The following is a 16,052-nucleotide window of genomic DNA, read 5'->3' as shown; positions in this document are numbered from 1 at the left end:
TCTTTCAGTAAAATATTATTTTCTCATGTTGCTTTTGATCTTTCCCCAAACTAACTTCAGATTGTGTCCCCTTGTTCTTGTGTTCACTTTCCTATTAAAAACACTTCCCTCCTGAACCTTATGTAACCCTTTAACATATTTAAATGTTTCTATCATGTCCCCCCTTTTCCTTCTGTCCTCCAGACTATACAGATTGAGTTCATTAAGTTTTTCCTGATATGTTTTGTGCTTAAGACCTTCCATGATTTTTGTGGCCCGTCTTTGGACCCGTTCAATTTTGTCAATATCTTTTTGTAGGTGAGGTCTCCAGAACTGAACACACTGATTTTTATACATGTTATAAGCTAGCTGAGTTTTTGCGTTTTTTCATTGTTTGTGGGTTTCTCTTAAGTTCCGAGGGAAGACACGATAGCAGACTTTTTTCCAAGGTGGGACCTGCAAAATGAATAGCACAATTGATTTTCCCAAAAGATCCAGTTAAGTTCTTTCAATTTGCCCATGGAAAAGGAAGCTTAGAAGGGATCAGTTTTATTCCTGATATGTCTGAAAGTAACAGATGGTCACAGCCAAAAGAGAAATTCGGAACTATATGCTAAGATCCTAGGTAGACTTCAAGACAAGAAAGCCATTTCTTTCTCCCAAACCATTTATAACTTTGAAAGGCAAGACGCATTTTGAACTTGGCTCAGAAACAAAGGAGTGAGGCCTGAACAGATTAAAATGAATAGATTATTTCCTTTTAGTTGATTAATTTATTCCCCATCCTCAGAGTAGGTTTGACTAGAGAGAGTCTCTGGTCATTGAGGGTCTGTTTGGAGAGCTCAAGAAAAGAAAATGTCACCACTTCAAATGACCGATGTTTCAATGGTTGACAATTCATACAGCCAAGAAATCCTTCCTGATCCCCAAGTCTACTATCCCAGCTGCCTTCCGAATCCAGGGGGGATTTATAGGATCATCTTCAAAAGCATGCCCAGCCTAACTTGTATCCTCTTTAGCACCATCTATCTGATTGACAGTGTTGACAGATTGTCTCCACCCTACATCAATTGAGGGAAGTATCTAGAGTCAGATCCAGGAACAGCTTTATGGCAAGAACAAATATTCTTGAGAGGTACCCAGGTGTGGATATTATCCCTGTACCTGTACCCTGAGGAAAATTGAATTAAAAGATGGAGAAAGGAGACCCTCAAGAAAAGAATAACATTAAATAAATATAAATAAATAAATACTTTATGGTCATTGTATGAATATAGAAACATAGAAGACTGATGGCAGAAAAAGACCTCATGGTCCATCTAGTCTGCCCTTATACTATTTCTTGTATTTTATCTTAGGATGGATCTATGTTTATTTCAGGCATGTTTAAATTCAGTTACTGTGGATTTACCAACCATGTCTGCTGGAAGTTTGTTCCAAGCATCTACTACTCTTTCAGTAAAATAATATTTTCTCATCTTGCTTTTGATCTTTCCCCGAACTAACTTCAGATTGTGTCCCCTTGTTCTTGTGTTCACTTTCCTATTAAAAACACTTCCCTCCTGGACCTTATTTAACCCTTTGACATATTTATATGTTTCGATCATGTCCCCCCTTTTCTTTCTGTCCTCCAGACTATACAGATTGAGTTCATGAAGTCTTTCCTGATACGTTTTATGCTTAAGACCTTCCACCATTCTTGTAGCCCGTCTTTGGACCCATTCAATTTTGTCAATATCTTTTTGTAGGTGAGGTCTCCAGAACTGAACACAGTATCCTAAATGGGGTCTCACCAGCGCTCTATACAGCGGGATCACAATCTCCCTCTCCCTGCTTGTTATACCTGTAGCTATGCAGCCAAGCATCCTACTTGCACAGTACACAGTATACCCATCCAACGAAATTCACATGATGCCTAAAGACCAGTCCAAACACACATAGCAATCCCACAAAAAACATGCCCCACATACCCACTAATTCCCCATGTGTTGTTCCTCACACCCCCCCCAAGTGTTGTACCACATGATTTTTGACAAATGTAGAATAGAATAGAATAGAATAGAATAGAATTTTTATTGGCCAAGTGTGATTGGACACACAAGGAATTTGTCTTGGTGCAGATGCTCTCAGCGTACATAAAATAAAATATACATTTGTCAAGAGTCATGTGGTACAACACTTAATGGTTGTCATAGGGGTCAAATAAGCAATGAAGAAGCAATATTAATAACAATCTTAGGATATAAGCAACAAGTTACAGTCATACAGTCAACATGGGAGGAAATGGGTGAAAGGAATGATGAGAAAAACTAGTAGAAATAGAAGTGCAGATTTAGTAGAAAGTCTGACAGTGTTGAGGGAATTATTTGTTTAGTAGAGTGATGGCGTTCGGAAAAAAACTGTTCTTGTGTCTAGTTGTCTTGGTGTGCAGTGCTCTGTAGCGACGTTTTGAGGGTAGGACTTGAAACAATTTGTGTCCAGGATGTGAGGGGTCAGTAAATATTTTCCCCGCCCTCTTTTTGACTCATGCAGTATACAGGTCCTCAATGGAAGGCAGGTTGGCAGCAATTGTTTTTTCTGCAGTTCTGATTCTCCTCTGAAGTCTGTGTCGGTCCTGTTGGGTTGCAGCACCAAACCAGACAGTTATAGAGGTGCAGATGACAGACTCAATGATTCCTCTGTAGAACTGTATCAGCAGCTCCTTGGGCAGTTTGAGCTTCCTGAGCTGGCGCAGAAAGAACATTCTTTGTATCTTTTTTCTTTTATGTACACTGAGAGCATATGCGCCAAAGACAAATTCCTTGTGTGTCCAATCACACTTGGCCAATACAGAATTCTATAAGCACCTCTCTTCATGTGCTTTCAACTTAGGGTTTTTGTTATGCAAAGCATGTGCCCTCTTTGCAGCAATGCTCTTCTCCTGCTATCCTTCCTTTCATCTCTCTTCTCTGTTTGGCTTTTGCCAACTTTGAAATGTAGAGCATAAATCCCTCAAGGTAGAGGCCTATTGCTTTCGTTGACGTCGCTCTGCAAATGCACCACGTGGGTACCAATTTATGTGATCTCCGAAAATAAAAATAACCGATTCAGTCGCAGGCCTCTTTCGGATATGCAGCAAGAAACCCGCAACTATGCCTTTAAGTGCGCATTTACTAAAGAAGCGAGGAGGTGGAGATTTCAATACCATTTCCATTTGCGGCTATTATTCCCTTTAGTCAAACTCTAAATGAGGGAATCAGAAAGACAAGTGTTCATCAAGCAAAGATCACGCTTTGACATTTCTCTAACTGCTTTGCTGAATTTGACAACCTTTAGAGGCTCTGCCGCAGACGATGTAGCCATATAATAAGTATCGAACAAGGGACGCTAAAACTCACACGGCAGTTTATTTCAATCAATATTTCTCCCTCCCTCGCTGACTTTATCTTTGGATGCTGAAGGGTCTGGTGTTGCGTTCGTCTTGAGCGTCTTCTGACGTGAGCAGCATTTTATAAACGTAGGCATTTGGCAACGAGGATTCTCTCGGCCAACACAGATGTGCCAGCTCGATGGAGACTGATTCATTTTATTCTTCCACCCAAAACATGACCTACAGGCTGCTATTTTGATCTAACTGTAGAGTCTAGCCTTTCAAGATGTACACTTGTATGGCAGATAAAAAGCATCCAAACCCAGTGTTCTGCCAGCCTGTTTCAACCGCCCGTAATTACAGGGTAATTAGTCCAGGAAGACACACACCACACGATAAAAGGAAAACCCAAAAGTTTTTATAAACAAAAAAACAGAAACAGCTCCCTTTTTAAATGTCAAAGGGATTTTCTGGTACACACAAGGCACAGGTGAAATGCAATCCAATTGCTCACCCAATAACTGGGAAATTGAGTCCAATTCTAAAGTCCAGAGAGTCCACACACATAATCCTGAACAGCAAAAAACCATGATCTTGATGAAACAATGAATCAGATGAACTGCCATGAGGCTAACACACCAGGCTGCACTTTTATCTGTAGCACTAATTACAGCAGCCCCACCCAACCACAGGTGGCCTCATTTTCTCTTGTAATAATCCTTCGGTTGTCGTCTCCTATGCATCACTCTACGCATGCATGGATGTGTCATTAATTCTTGTTCAGAATCCAGGGATGATACAGATGATTGATCTCCTCCTGGGCTGTCTGCCAAACTCCCCTCTTCCCTGTCACTCATGCTTCCTTGGTCAGGGGAGACAGATTCTACTGGAAGCAAAACAGGCCTGCGGCATGTGGATGTCTCCCCCACATCCACCTCCACATTGCTTGGGGCAGGAGCTGGGCCAGAGCTAACCACAACACCCACCAAATCAATATGGTTCTCTTACCCCGAAAACAATTGCACATCCAGTTATGAGGCTGAGCAACTTTGCTTATAATTGCCATATTTTTCAGACTATATGACGCAGCGGAGTATAAGACGCACCTTAGTTTTGGTGGAGGAAAATAAGAAAAAAGCTGATTGGTGGGTGGATCAGCCTTACGGAATGCCCACAATCAGCTGTTTCCAGAGGTGAATTTTAGCAGCAGGTTCATTGGTTGTGAGCTCTGCGCCTTACTTTTTTCTTCTGCTTCTCAAACCTACATTTCAAAGGCTTTTTTTCCTCTGAAGTTCTGTTTCAGAAACTTTTTTTCTCTGAATAAAGCCTCAATTTCTGAGGCTTTATTCAGCTTCTGAAACTTCCATACCCAGATTTTCACCTTCCTTTTGGGGGAGGAAAGGTGTATCTTATACTCTGAAAAATACGGTACATGGACTGTGTATATATGTTTATTTCTCTTCTGTCATATTGTCATTTTACGCTAAATAATAATCATTCTCTCTCTGTCTCTCAGTCTCTCTGTTTGTCTCTCTCTGTCTCTCTATCTCTCCATCTCTCTCTCTCTCTCTCTCTCTCTCTATCTCTCTATCTCTCTATCTCTCTATCTATCTCTCTCTCTATCTCTCTATCTCTCTATCTCTCTATCTCTCTATCTCTCTATCTCTCTATCTCTCTATCTCTCTATCTCTCTATCTCTCTATCTCTCTATCTCTCTATCTCTCTATCTCTCTATCTCTCTATCTCTCTATCTCTCTATCTCTCTATCTCTCTATCTCTCTATCTCTCTATCTCTCTATCTCTCTATCTCTCTATCTCTCTATCTCTCTATCTCTCTATCTCTCTATCTCTCTATCTCTCTATCTCTCTATCTCTCTATCTCTCTATCTCTCTATCTCTCTCTATATCTATCTATCTATCTATCTATCTATCTATCTATCTATCTATCTATCGATCGATTTGTTTCTTTCCTAATCTTCTTTCTCTGCATTCCTCTCCAAATAACTAGGGACCTGGTGTCACATTAACAATAAAAAAAGTTTTTTAAAATATCAGATCAAAGCAACCTTAATGATCACTGAAGAATAAATGATGGATGAGTTAATTTAGAACTGAGACCCACAGACTTCAAAAACTCTTCATTAGGCAGAGGTTCTACCCTGAAGAAACACTGCACGGGTAACTCCGCCACATTTTTCCCGGAGAGAACAAGAAATTCTTCTTTACTATATAGTACTCCCCCAATTAAATTATCTCTTGGCTACAATCCTAGGCTTGAGAGAGCGGGGAATGTCTCGGAATCTGTCAAGTAGGGATCTGGATTTGAATCCAAAATGTTCTGAGCCACAGTTCCCAAAGTTTTTTCCTATGAAGTCACACAGCTATGGCTGACGGGAACTGTTGTACATACTCTTGATCAGTTGGAGGATGATGAAGATATTGAGGACTCGGATTCAGATAGTGTTTATGAAGTAGTGGGTTACAGGTAGTAGAACAGGTGGGAGGCCAGCCACAGGATGGGGCTATGAGTTCAGGATCTAGTGAGGGAGAATCAGACGCTCGCTGGGTTAATCCTAAATTCAGAAGGATTCAGAAACGTAGAGAGCAAAGGTCTGGAAGAAGGTATTAAGGAGAGGAATGGGTTAAATATTGTAGTGAGGTAATTGGCACGTCAGGGGGCTAGTGGAGAAGAAGGGTGGAGTTTCAACGTTGCCGAACAGAAATATGGAGGGGGTTTTCACTACGCTAAAGTAAGCCGAAGTATTTTGTATTGTATTTAGGCAGAGTGGCTGTTTTTTATAGCTATGTAGTTAGAAAATAAATCTTGTCTAAGTTAAGCAGGAGAAAGAATGTGAGGAATGCAGCTAGAAGAGAGAAAACGGACTGATTGATGTCGGAAATATGTTGAAGTACAAGAGAGCAGAGAAATAAATGGAATAGCTTTATTCATGAAATGATGCATTTAATGACAGTTATTTGTAATTACTAAACTTCTACCAGAAACCAGAACAGGAACCAAAATTTCAAATTTCTGGTAAGCACTTGGGTGTCATTCCTGCCTCCTCGGTATTGGATCTTCAGACCTGCCATATCATGTGAGAAACTGGGAGGGGAGATTGTGTGAATGGGGAGATATAGTCTAAATAACATTCCTTTCTCCAAGAGTCAAGGTCACTCTGCCCTGGACCTGGAGGGGTGTGCCTGGAGGCATCGCCAATCAGGAGTGTGCATTGGACTAGACAATGTGGTAGACATGTGGGTGCTGGGGCAGGGACTTGAACTTTCTTTTGGGTGTGGAAAACTGGAGGTTTTCAACTTTGGGTTTCCCCAGATGTGCCAATATGACATATCTGATAAAATGAAACTTTGAAGAAACTCAAGCCTCCGAATTATGTTTTGTTGAGGGTATTACTTGGAACCCTGACATTAACCCTGACATTAACTGCTCCGGTAATCTCACACTACTAACCAGAGCATACAAAATTTTCGCCAGACCAATCCTTGAATACAGCTCATCTGTCTGGAACCCGTACTGCATTTTGGACATAAACACTCTAGAAAATGTCCAGAGATACTTTACTAGAAGAGCCCTCCACTCCTCCACTCGCAACAGAATACCCTATGCAACTAGACTTACAATCCTAGGTTTAGAAAGCTTAGAACTACATTGCCTTAAACATGGCCATAAAATTATTTGCATAAAATTATATCCTTCCTGTCAATGACTACTTCAGCTTCAACCACAACAACACAAGAGCTCACAACAGATACAAACTTAAAGTAAACCGCTCTAAACTCGACTGCAGGAAATGCGACTTCAGTAACCGAGTATTTGATGCATGGAACTCACTACCAGACTCTGTAGTATCATCACCTAACCCCCAAAACCTAACCCTTAGACTATCCACTGTTGACCTCTCCTGATTCCTAAGAGATAAGTAAGGGCCGCCCCTGTCCTACTGTTTCTCTTTTACTAGTATCTTGTGTATAAATATTATTATATCTTTGTATACCACCAATACATACTTGACAAAATAAACAAATACATAAATAAAATAAATAAACCCAAATCTCGTTTAAAAACTTTACCAGCTCCCCCAAGCTCCAGGATGCTGTCTGAGGTCCTGAACCCTGAATGACAACCTGAAACTGTGCAACACGATGGCTCAGGGAAAGTGGACACACAAATAATTCCCTCAACACTGTCAGACTTTCTACTAAATCTGCACTTCTATTCTACTAGTTTTTCTCATCATTCCTTTCACCCATTTCCTCCCATGTTGACTGTATGACTGTAACTTGTTGCTTATATCCTAAGATTTTTATTAATATTTATTTATTTATTTATTTATTTATTTATTTATCTATTTATTTATTAGATTTGTATGCCGCCCCTTTCCATAGACTCGGGGCGGCTCACAACACAATAAAACAATTCATGACAAATCTAATAATTTACAATTTAAAATTTAAAATAGTTAAGAAAACCCCATTTTTAAACAGACATACCTACAAACATACCATACATAAATTATATAGGCCCGGGGGAGATATCTCAATTCACCCATGCCTGACGACAAAGGTGAGTTTTGAGGAGTTTACGAAAGGCAAGGAGGGTAGGGGCAGTTCTAATCTCTGGGGGGAGCTGGTTCCAGAGAGCCAGAGCAGCCACAGGGAAGGGGCCCCTGGGGCCCGCCAACCGACATTGTTTAGTTGACGGGACCCGGAGAATATTGCTTCTTCATTGCTTATTTCACCCCTATGACAATCATTAAGTGTTGTACCACATGATTCTTGACAAATGTATATTTTATTTTAGGTACGCTGAGAGCATATGCACCAAGACAAATTCCTTGTGTGTCCAATCACACTTGGCCAATAAAAATTCTATTCTATTCTAGGTACCTGGGACAAGGAACACAATTCCTCCTTTTGCCCATATCTCAGGTCTCAAACCCAGGTTGTCATCTCCCCAAGTTCAGCTTCTTTAACCGCTGAGCCATCGCATTCCCTCCTCCATAATTAAAGGTATGCTAATGGCTAATTATAACAGATGATGATTTTCATACTTTCATCTTTTCATTATGTCTCTCTCAGTGACCTTCCTTAACATCAATTGGCTTGAGACCGGCCAACTTTTCCTGTTTTATTAGTTCCCTCGCCAGCTCAGAGTCTCTCCCCGTCCATCTTCCGCGACAATAAAATCCGAGGACAGTCCACATCTGTTGCAGCAAAAGGAGACCGCAAGAGGTGTTGAATGCTAACTAATTAGCTTTGATGAACAGGAGGTAATTTTCTTTCCCTTTTTTTTCCCTTTCCTTTTCACCCTCTCTTTTTTTTAGATATGCATTGTTGTTCCCGGATCCCCCAACCAGAATAATGACTAATCGCTTAATCAGTGAAGGATTTAATACCAAAAATGGTCACATTATAGTTAGGCGCAATCAGTTTACCAAGGCTTAAGCATTTTCATGGTCACATACCGTGCTACAAATTAGAGTTACTTTTCTGTATAAAAGTAATCAAAAATGTCTTGGTTTGATTAATGTAGCTCCATCGCAGCAAGATTGAGTTGAGGAGAATGGAAAGCATTTGGCCCAGTCAAAAACGAATGAACAACATACAATCTCCATTAATGAAGTAGCCAACGATTTGAATTGTATTAAAAAGCATAGGTGCTTTGAATTGAATTGGTTTCTTATTTCTGTTCCTCCATCCTCTTCTATGTCCATCATTCAAAGTGAGATATCAAATCTGATAATGCATTGTAGAGATCCATTATCTTGTAGAGATAATAATAATAATAATAATAATAATAATAATAATAATAATAATAATAATAGCAATCCCAGGAGACAGCAGAATTGAGGAGAAGCAGCTAGAGAAATTAGTGAAATACGAAGATCTAAAAATCGAGCTGCAACGACTCTGGCATAAGCCAGTGAAAGTGGTCCCAGTGGTACTTGGCACGCTGGGCGCAGTGCCAAAGGATCTTAGCGGACATTTGAAAACCATCGGAATTGACAAAATCTCCATCTGTCAATTGCAAAAGGCCACTTTACTGGGATCGGCAAACATAATTCGCCGCTACATCACGCAGTCCTAGGTGCTTGGGAAGCGCCCGACTGGTGATGAAATACGAAATCCAGCATAGTGATCTCGTTTGCTGTGTTGTACTGACATAATAATAATAATAATAATAATAATAATAATAATAATAATAATAATAATAATAATAATAATATAGAAATCAGAAGAAACCAAAAAGGAAAGAAATACAAACTTCATTTGCATTTAATTTTACTAAGCTTAGCTGGTATTGTGAGTGATCCACAACCAGGCCAGTTAGTCACAGATTCTGAGGAAGAAGAACTGGATCCATCTTAGTACCCTAGGCCAGAGGTAGGCAAAGTTGGCTCTTCTATGACTTGTGGACTTCATCTCCCAGAATTCCTGAGCCAATCATGCTAGCTCAGGAATTCTGGGAGTTGAAGTCCACATATCATAGAAGAGCCATTTTTGCCTACCCCTGCCCTAGGCCAATGTCTTGACAACTGAGTCAGTTAGTGAGAGTGAGGGAGAGTTGGACCCTCCAGAGACTATAAAAACCCCAATGATGGTAATATCTGAGTCAGAGCAGGAGGGAGACATGGGAGATCAGAAGCCCCTATTAGGTGCCCAGGTCAGAAAGACAAAAGCAGACAGGAATATCTTTATGGGGAAAAGCTCAGAAAGTGAGTCTATGAAAGAAATCTAGACAGTCATTACCTCTAGAAACAGTTGGCCACACCCAGTCTATATATAAGGGAGGGTTTCAAGGTAAAGAGGTGGAGTTTCAACATTCGTCATGATGGAGGACTCAGATCCGGAGTTCCAGAACTGCCGTGCTGAGAAACTGTTGTGGCTCCTTTAAGAGTCATGCAGAGATGCCGATGAATAAGGGGGAAAAAAACCTGGAGATCTGTAAGGGTATGTGATGATTTACAGACCTTATCTCAAGGAAGAATATGCTAATTAGCTCTGCCTCTCGGCTGCCAGCCATTTGTTATCTCTTGGCCAAGTTGAGTGGGGCCTCTACCAATCTGAACTGAGAAATCTGCTCCTGTTTGTACAAAACTTCTTTTTTTAACTATATAAAAGTGTTTGAATAGAATCCGTTGCTCATGGGGGCTTCTTTATTCCAGTCCAGTAGGCCCAAAGCAGTAGAGAAATCGTAACCACCAACTTATTACTACCTGACTTATGAACCCTACTCATGAAAGGCATTTAGTTATTTCATTTACCCTTTTTTAAAAAAAAATCATTAATAAAACAAAATGCGTGTGTACAAGAGACACACAGAGAGGAGATTATTCTATAGCAACCATCCTAAAAGGATTAGCAGCCACAGACAAATGTATTGAAAAAATAACCCCATGAAATTAGCCTTCCATCATGATTCTTTTCATAATTTTCGCCTGAATAATGAGAGACTGGAAACAGTAGGAATTTGGTTTGCCACCTCTGATCGAGCAACATTTAATTTTTCATTCGAGTCATATGTGATGTTGCCAATGATGAATGAATATTGTCTGGATGGTAACTCCAAGAGGGCCTATAGTTATTTAGCCCCACTGAATAATATTATGGGAATCTCCTTGTGGATGTTAATTTTTCAATAAAATGTGTCTTATATTTGAAGAATGACAAGCAAAGGTATTAGATTTGTTAATGTTTGTTCAAAACAGAAGTATCCCTGCTGGGCTTCGGTAATCACTCTCTGAGAACATGAAGCATCATTCTGTTGTGGAGAAATTAAAATAGACATGTCAAAGAGACCCACTAGGGCAGGGGTAGGCAAAGTTGGCTCTTCTATGACATGTGGACTTCAACTCCCAGAATTCCTGAGCTAGCATGATTGGCTCAGGAGTTCTGGGAGTTGAAGTCCACAAGTCATAGAAGAGCCAACATTGTCTACCCCTGCGGTAATGCCCTACCTCAGAAGTCTGCTGTAATTAGTGCTACAGATAAAAGTGCAACCTGGTGTTTTAGCCTCATGGCAGTTTATCTGATCGTGTTTTTTTGCTGTTCAGGATTGTGTGTGTGGACTTCTGGACTTTAGAATTGGACTCAATTTCCCAGTTATTGGGTGAGCAATTGGATTGCATTTAACCTGTGCCTTGTGTGTACCAGAAAATCCCTTTGACATTTAAAAAGGGAGCTGTTTCTGTTTTTCTGTTTATAAAAACTTTTGGTTTTTCCTTTTATCGTGTGGTGTGTGTCTTCCTGGACTAATTACCCTGTAATTACGGGTGGTTGAGACATGCCGGCAGAACACACAGTAACGTATTTAAATATGATTTTGGATATAATACTCTGTAGCCGGTAGGACTGAGTCCCAATCATTCAAAAACTACAATGGAGCAGCAAATATTCACACAACCACAGTAGGAACTATGACTTCCGTTACCGTTGCTTTGATACATCTTCTGGTCATCCACACAGCAAAAATACAGAACTTAGCTGCCTAGTTTTGCATTGAGTTAGATGTAGTTTTCACCGACTTTTGTATTATTAAACCCCCTCTTTCATCAGAGGGAGGGGGGGAGAAACCAAGTGGAAAGGAGGCAGAAATGGAACAGTTAGCAAATACTTTATTCCTTTCTTTTCTATCTAAGCCAGAAATAACTTGTTGGTCTTTCTTCCCAGGGAAAAGTACAGAAATTAGAAGTGAATGCCGATGCCAAAATTGCATTCCCACTTTTGATAAAAGTGCCTGCCAACTTGGTGCACCTGCCTAAAGTACATTATGCTCATGATCAGGAACTGGAGCTAATCCATTGTTTAATCCCATCTAGTTGAGAATTAAAAAGTGGAAACAAAATTATTAATTAAAAGGCAGTGGAGCAGCTATAATTTAATAACTCTAAGCCCCAAAGAAAGCCCAAAGGAAAACGAAAAATTATTGCTACAACTTAAGCTTCTGAATTGTTGGTTATATCCATGTAATATTTAGGATTGTTTCTTCAAACTGGGATGCTCCAAGCACCTTGAGATTTCAACAATTTAATCATTATCGTCATCAACATTCCTTTTTAAAACAACCATGAGGTTTGGTGGCTTTTATCAAAGCTGGTAGCTTATGTCACAGTTAATAAGAATGAAGCATACTCATAAATTATATTTATGTACACAACCTGTCTCAAATTGAACATAGCAACTCCAATATCACTTTGCCATGGAATATAATTCTGGCCCTGTATACAATTTCTAGTTTCTAAATATTACATGGATATAACCAACAATTCAGAAACAAAAATTGTAGCACTTAGGACATGCACTATTTTTTTTGTTTTCCTGGGATGATACAGACGATTGATCTCCTCCTGGGCTGTCTGCCAAACTCCCCTCTTCCCTGTCACTCACGCTTCCTCGGTCAGAGGAGACTTCGTCGGCAGATTCTACTGGAAGCAAAACAGGCCTGCAGCATGTGGATGTCTCCCCCACATCCACCTCCACATTCCTTGGGGCAGGAGCTGGGCCAGAGCTAACCACAACAAAGAACAAAGCAAATTTCCCAGACTGGAGCAGTTTGTACGTTCATTCTCTCTCCTCTTTCTTTTGAGATGACATTTAGTAGGCCGCCATAACATGATTCGCCATTCAGCCTCCCACGCTGCCTCCCATCAGCAATATCTCCATCTCAAAGCTATTTTGGTCTTAGATGGCTTCCTTTTATTGCATGCCCATGCACGGAGGATGAGAGACAGAAAACTCAACTGATCCTGATGTATCCTCTTCCCCCACACCCCTCCATTTTTTCATCTCAAGCTGCTAGCAAAGGAACAGGCTGGATTGTCTGTTTGATCCTTGGGGGGGAAAAGAAAATGCTTTTTTAAAAGAAAAGAAAAAGAACGGGGTGGGGGAAGGGCCGTAGCCAAAGCTGCCTTAACATTATTCTTTTCTTCGCATTGCTTCCCCACTTTTGCGAGCTCTGCTTCACATTTTGCAAAGAATTGCAAATTCCACTTCAACAAACGCCTCTCTTGCTTTGCCTCAATTAACGCCGGCCACCAAGCCTTCTTAAAATTCTCCTCCAGATAAAGCAAGCGTTTAAAGTATCAGACTGTGTAAAATCCATTAGGGTTCATTTTTTTCAGGGTGGGGTTGTCCCTCAAAGACTCTACTGTAGGTAATTTCACACAGCTCTTTCAGGGCACTAAAAGGGTTCGATTTCTGGCAGTGGAAGGAGCCTACACCCATAGGAGTGCCATTCAATCCCAAAGTGCCCGCACATAAATTATACTCAGCCCACACCGCAGTCTTTGTGCAATGGAATATGACTACCTCTTGCCGCAGTTTCCCAAAGGATTTCTCCCAATTCTGAATTGTTTAGCTCCCATCTCTCATTTCTTTCTTCCCAGGTTGACACAGGAGCAACCTAAAGCTGATACAAACTCAGCCACAACCACCCCCTTTTTAAAAAAATGTCAGGCATAAATATTTCTTTGGCATAAAGCAAAGATAATATTGGGCTCAGCCTTTTTTCTTAATTCTCAATAATTCTTTTAAAAAATAATGATAAAAATAAAATTATAACCTGAAGATTTTTCTTTTTAAAGGCTGAGGGGTAAAAAAAAAACTGGACAGAAAATTTGGAACGTTGTTATTATATCATGTTGAGTGTTGCAGGAATCCTATAGGTCTGTGATGGTATTGTTTTCTTCTTGATTGTTGGCCTGCTGTTAATATTGGAGTTAATCTATGTTTATTTGAGACCACCTTCTGCCGCGTGAATCCCAGCGACCAATCAGGTCCCACAGAGTCCCTAGTGTTTTGGGATGTGGTTTGGTCCAGAGTGGTCACTGTCTCCTAGTTGTTGGTTAAGCCAGTTAATATGTTAAGAAATTTAAAAACCTTCATCATATCTGTTGTGGTTCAGCCTGAGTCAGAGCAAAGACCAGCTGCGTCTCCGCTGGCTCCATGCCTGAGGGAGGCTGAGAGCGAAGAGGAGAGTTCTTGGCAGCCAGACAGGGGAGATTACAGTCAGGAATGTGACGAGGAAGAAAGGCCTGGGAGCCCTGGGGAAGGGCTCTCGCAAGCAAGTAGCTTGGATTCTTTGGAGTCTTTGGAGTCATTGGACGACGACGCACAAGCTATCATTAGTATGTGACAGAGACACATAGATCAAAGGAGGCAGCAACTGAAGAGATATTATCCGCGTTGAATGAGGAACACCTGGGGGTTGGGTGTGGTCCTCATTAGCAGGGAAGGGTTTATAAGGCATGAGAACCATTCCAGCAGCGTGGAGTGTTATCACAGTGGAGTTGGAGTTATCTGCCTTTTCTCTCAGCGTTTTGTTCCTGGCTCATGGCCCAGCAGTCTTGAAGACCCGTGGGAGGTTTGTGCCTGTTAGCAACAGCCTCGTTTGTCATCAAGGATCCTGTGTTTTTGTATGAACAATTGCCTTCGTGTATCTATTTGGAGTTCCAGTGTTTTCCTGACTTGTAAGGACATTTTCTGTTGGCTTCTTTTCTCTTTACCATTATAAAACTGTGTTTGGATTCTACCGGTGTGTCTGGCTTATCTTTTTGGGTTGGTCATAGCTTCCAGAGTGACCCAGACAGAACAATATCTTCTGATGGTTAGTTGGTGTCCATGGATGTCTTCTGCCACTCTTCTGCCTGTTTGTCTTACATAGTGTCTTGCACCAGGAAAACTAGGAGATCCATACATGGGAATAAAGATTTATTGTAAGATTAAACTATCTGAAAGAATCTGAACTACTAACAGCCAAGGGAAATTAGCAGGAGATAAGAGTAGAAGGAATTCAAGTTGGGCGGGACTTAGATCTCTTGCGAGTGTGAAGGGACTCATGACTAATGACAAATTTGACTCCCCCTTCAGTCTGATCATCTCCAACATGTTATGGCTGTCGCAATCATTACACTGTTTGTAGTAGCTGACTTCTGTTTCTTTCTTCATGGATAAGATGAATGTATCCAATTTTGTTCCCACCTCTACTAATATAGTCCATTGAAAAATGTGTTCCAAACAGCTTGGGCCAAGTAGTTTATCAGGATTGTCTGATCCCTATCAGGCAATTAAAGGCAAATCTATTGACTTATGATTTATGGGGTCTTTTATGAGCTTTATAATTACTCAAATAAAGATAATGGAGGTTCGGAGAGCTGAAAAATAATGACTCTGATATAAGTAGTTATTAATGAATAATAAAAGGGCATCAATTAAGGATCAAGGAGTTAAATGGTGCAGACATTCATTTTATTGTAAGTTTCTAATTTTGATTATTAGGTCAATGGGGCAGCAGGAAAACCCGCTTGGCACAGAAACAATAGTTACAAGTTTGACTCAAACACATCGCCTGGGTGAGTGTGTATACAGACTTATGGGAAGAGTTCCTTCAATTGATGATTCAAGTTAAGGGTCTTCTCAGCCCTTTAGATCCTCATCCATACATTGCTCTTGGAAAGGGTTGGCAACATGACCACTCTGCCCTACAAAGACAATTCAATTGAAAAAAAATGTATGTTTCTATGTAGGGAATTTACTTGTCAAATTCCCTACATAGAAATATAGAAGACTGGTGGCAGAAAAAGACCTCATGGTCCATCTAGTCTGCCCTTACACTATTTCCTGTATTTTATCTTAGGATGGATATATGTTTATCCCAGGCATGTTTTAAATTCAGTCACTGTGGATTTACCAACCACGTCTGCTGGAA

This window comes from Erythrolamprus reginae, chromosome 9 (assembly GCF_031021105.1).
Source record: "Erythrolamprus reginae isolate rEryReg1 chromosome 9, rEryReg1.hap1, whole genome shotgun sequence".
Taxonomy (NCBI): Eukaryota; Metazoa; Chordata; class Lepidosauria; order Squamata; family Dipsadidae; genus Erythrolamprus; species Erythrolamprus reginae.
Note: the sequence above shows the minus strand (reverse complement) of the source record.